We start from the raw sequence: 4889 nt of genomic DNA, 5'->3' as shown, positions 1-4889 counted from the left end.
AGGACAATAAGTGAAATTTTTCCTATATTTTCAAAATAAACGTCACCCTTTTTAGTTGTTTGAGATTTCTAACTAGTAAATTGTGATTTGCTAGAATTTTTTTTTAAAAAAATAAAAATAAAAAACAAAACAAAATAAAACAAAAAATTTAGCTGAGCAAATTTTTAAGGAAAACTTCACTTAACCCCCATGATTTGTCGCCGGCCACTTTTGCATTTATCATCCTAAACTTAAAAAATTCTCTATTTAGTGTATCAATTTTTAAATTTTTTTCAAAGGTAAAGTCCATACCCCTCAACCACCCAATTGACAATATATTCCTAAACTTTCAATTGTGACAATGTCCCTCCCAAACTACCAAAACATTGTTAATGTCCCCCTACGGATAGTAAAAAGATAATAATAATAATAATAAAAAACTCCTATATATTTCTCAATAAGACAAAAATACACTTATAAATTCGAAAAAAATAATATTTTTTTTATCAAACGAATATTTTAATTAAATAAAAAGATTTTATTTTTATTTTTTTAAAACAATTTTTTTTTATTTAAAAAAAAAATTATAAAAAAAAAAAACAAAAACGAAAATTTTCAATTTAAAAAATAAAATCGAATTTGTTTTTCTTATAAAATTATGATTTTTTTTTTTTAATTTTTAAATTTGGCCACTCCTTGGAATTTTTTATTATTATTATTATGTTTAGTTTTAGGTTTTTTCTAGAAGTTTTATTATTTTTGTTTTTATTTTACTAAGGGTAGTTTCGTCATTGGAGAGACATTGTCACAATTGAAAGTTTGAAGGGAACATTGTCAATTAGATAATAGTTTAAGGAGTGTATGTGGACTTTCCCCCTTTTTCAATTTCATTAAAATTTTTAGTTAAATCTAACCAAAGTTCCCAAAATACGTACCATTTTTAAACAAATATTAATTTTTTTTCCAAAGATTCAAGAGTTCGTATTTTTGGAAATTCTGTTAAAATCTTGACCAATGCATATATCCTTGTAATTTGTCTTCTTTTTTTCCTTAAATAAAGGAAGGGTGTTTTAAGAATTTTGGCACCTCTCTATTAAGATTTAACAAAATTCTAATTGGAAAAGATTGAAAAATTAAAACATTAAATTGAAATTTTTTGAAATTTAAAATGATAATAAATGCTTTGAGAAATAAGTAAAGTTTCTCCAAATTTTTATCCAGAATCCAACTCCCTCATGGAAATACTTGGACAAATTGATTGCAAAATGGTCACAGAAATCCCAGCATGACCCATGTTCGAAAGTGTGTATGTTGAACAATCCGCATAATTCCAAAGACCTTACCTTCACAACATTGCTCAACGTTGCTTACATGTGGTATAGCAGCCGTAGGAGAATTGGTCTTCCACACCATGCACTCGCTTGCCCTCTACCTCTTCTTCCTCCATCTTCTCCTGATCACCCAAGTCGTCACCGAAACCCCGCCACCCTACGCTGCCACCGACTATTTTCTCCTCAATTGTGGCTCGTCCTACAAATCAACCTCGCTGGATGGCCGTAACTGGGAAGGCGATTTCAACTCAAAGTTTACACCCCCAAATATTAACACGACATCAATAGCATCTACCCCCTCCCAGCACGACCCTTCTGTTACCCAACTCCCCTACACGACTGCACGCATCTTTCACAACAAGTTCACCTACTCCTTTCCCGTCTCGCCTGGCCTGAAGTTCGTCCGTCTCTACTTCTTCCCGGCCTCCTACTCTGGAGTCGATAAATCCAAGTCCTTCTCCTTGGTCACCGCCAATAACTTCACCCTCTTAAGCAACTTCAGTGCCTTCCTTACCGTCTCTTCGACAGAACCTCCCGTAGCCACCGTTATCAAAGAATTCATAATCCCTGTGTTGCACACTCAGTTTCTCAACATAACCTTTATTCCATCTCCGAGCTCTTACGCCTTCATTAATGGTATAGAGATTGTGTCTATGCCAAATAATCTCTATATGCACAATAGGGATGATGTAATGATCACCATGGTAGATTACAACACACCCTTCTATTTCGACGATACCACTGCTCTTGAGACCATGTATAGACTAAACGTGGGGGGCAGAGATGTCTCCGGCGTAGAGGATACTGGGATGTTCCGGACTTGGAGTCAGGACTTGCAGTATCTGTTTGGCCAGATGAAAGGGATGACGCCTTCCGCCCGGTCTGATGTCAAGATACAGTATACGGCAGACACACCGGCCTATACTGCGCCGGAGATTGTGTATCAAACTTCTCGTACAATGGATCTGAATGCTACGCTTAACTTGAAGTGGAACCTCACGTGGATCTTCACGGTTGATGGCGGGTTTAACTATCTTGTTAGGCTTCATTTCTGCGAAACTCTGAAAGAGGTAGTGGAAACTAATGAACGGGTTTTTTACATATTCATCAATAATCAGACGGCAGAGGAAGATGCGGATGTGATTAATTGGAGCGGCGATACCGGAATTCCTGTATACAGAGAGTATGTTGTGTTGGTCCCAAGTGGAAACAAGGCCAAACAAGATTTGTGGCTTGCGCTACACCCCAACTTGGATATGTCAATACGTCCCGGATTCCAGAATGTCATCTTGAACGGTTTAGAAATATTTAAGGTGAGCCGATCAGACGGTACTCTTGCTGGGCTCAACCCGGAAGTGGAGGGGGTTACCACACTCCCGGCCCCGGAACCCAAAACAAAATTAACGCAGAGGCCAAAGAAGTTGTCGTCGATGATAGCCATTATCATTGGAGGTGTTGTTGGCGGCGTACTAGCTATTTTTGCTATTTGTTTCTTCGTTTACCGGCGAAATACAAGGGTGAAGGACTCTGGTTCTACGACTAGCGAGCCCAGGTCCTCGTGGGTCCCATTCTCCAAGAGATCATGTTCCACAAACAACAACGCTTCATCGCTACCATCCGCTCATTGCCGTCATTTCTTGCTCGCTGATATGAAAGCGGCCACGCGCGATTTTGACGATCATTTGGTCATTGGATCCGGAGGATTTGGTAACGTCTACAAAGGATACATCGACGGTGGGCTAACCAGAGTTGCGATCAAACGGTTGAACCCGTCTTCGAAGCAGGGGGACCGCGAATTCTGGACCGAAATCGAGCTGCTCTCCAAGCTTCGGCACGTTAATCTTGTGCAGTTGATTGGATATTGCGACGATCAAGGTGAGATGATCCTCGTGTATGATTTCATGGCCCGTGGGACCCTCCGAGACCATCTATACAACACGAAGAACCCTCCTCTTCCGTGGAAGCAACGCCTGGAAATCTGCGCCGGCGCAGCTCGTGGGTTGCACTATCTTCATTGTGGTGCAAAGCACACGATTATTCACCGCGACGTGAAGTCAACGAACGTATTGTTGGATGAGAAATGGGTGGCCAAGGTTTCTGATTTCGGATTATCCAGAAAAGGTCCCACTAGTATGTCCCAGACCCACGTAAGTACAGTAGTAAAGGGTAGTTTCGGATACGTAGACCCGGAGTACTACCGAAGGCGGCAACTGACAGTAAAATCTGACGTGTATTCATTTGGTGTGGTGTTATTTGAGGTACTATGTGCTAGGCCAGCTTTGGTTCCGGGTCTACCAAAAGAGCAAGTGAGCCTGGCTGAGTGGGGCCGGAAATGCTATCAAAGTGGGACCTTAGTTGACATCGTTGACCCACATTTGAGGGCCGAGATTGCACCCGCGTGTTTGAAAAAGTTTGGGGAGATTGCAGACAGTTGCTTGCGCGGTCAAGGAATCGATCGGCCAGAAATGAGCGATGTGGTGTGGGGCCTTGAGTTCGCTTTGCAGCTTCAAGATGCTGCCGACAGAAAAATCAACGGTATATATGAGGAGGTGAATGTGAGCCAAATTCAAGTTGATGCAGGTGGGGCTGGGGCGAGTTTGTGTAATTCAGGTGGAGAGGTATCGACCGCTGATGATGATGACCTTTTCTCTAGTTCGGGTGCGCTTATGTCTGACAATTTGTCCTCGGATAAGATGATCTTGGACCAAAGTAACATCCAAAGGTTTTCATTGAAAGTAGAGGTAGCTAATTAGCTTGTTTGAGTAAATTGTAATTAAAACAAGGAGGGTTGATATAGTGATGTAGGATAGTTTCTGGGATAGTTTCTGGGCACCTGCTTCTCAATCGAAGCCAAGTTGTAAATGTAATACACTTAGACTCTACTTCCCTTATTCTTTTATATGTTGAAAATAATCCTTGTAAGAAACTTCGGCCATGTTTTTTTGATGATATGTTTTCGGTTTCTTGTTTTATATTTTCAAGTTAAAAATATATCAACAAACAATTCAAATCATAAAAATATTTTTTTTACTTTTATATCATATTAAAACAATTTGTCAAACGTCTAAAAACAAAAAACACCCTTAAAATACATTAACAATTAACAATTTTTTTTAAAAATACCCTTTTTCTTTTTCTCTTTCACCAGCCCAATTCACATTTATTTAGATGCATTATAGAACAATTGCAAATAATAGTACCACTCTTTCTAAGGAAGTCAAGACCAACACTCGGTCAATCCGACAGATCAACGGCTACTGAAGGAACAAGACTTGCAACCAAATCAAACGTAGGGCTCACATTCTTGCAGTAAAGCACAAGGAAACCCACATGAGTGAAAAATAAGCCAAAGGTGCTTAAATAACTTTGTAAGGTATTCAAAAGCGCTTGAATTTTTTTTTTCGGCTATTTTCCTACCCAAGTTCCACACGGCACCCCAAAAAAAGATTTTGTTTTTTTTTTCTCCTACTTATGCAAGTTAGCGGCACTCTCAATATTAAATATCTGGCTCCACCACTGCTTGAACGGTGCAGAAGTAGTATTCATATGAACAGAAAAATACGTCAAGCATATTCTTTC

The 4889-nt window shown here is 39.4% G+C and overlaps 1 pseudogene; it reads left to right on the top strand.

The window, feature by feature from the left end:
* Nucleotides 1-1248: 1248 nt before the first annotated feature.
* On the top strand, nt 1249-4273 carry LOC148585993 (receptor-like protein kinase FERONIA pseudogene; annotated as a pseudogene).
* Nucleotides 4274-4889: the final 616 nt, after the last annotated feature.

Source organism: Corylus avellana, chromosome 5 (assembly GCF_965113065.1).
Source record: "Corylus avellana chromosome 5, dhCorAvel1.hap1.2, whole genome shotgun sequence".
In the NCBI taxonomy this organism is placed as follows: domain Eukaryota; kingdom Viridiplantae; phylum Streptophyta; class Magnoliopsida; order Fagales; family Betulaceae; genus Corylus; species Corylus avellana.
This window is presented reverse-complemented; position numbering and strand designations above follow the sequence as displayed.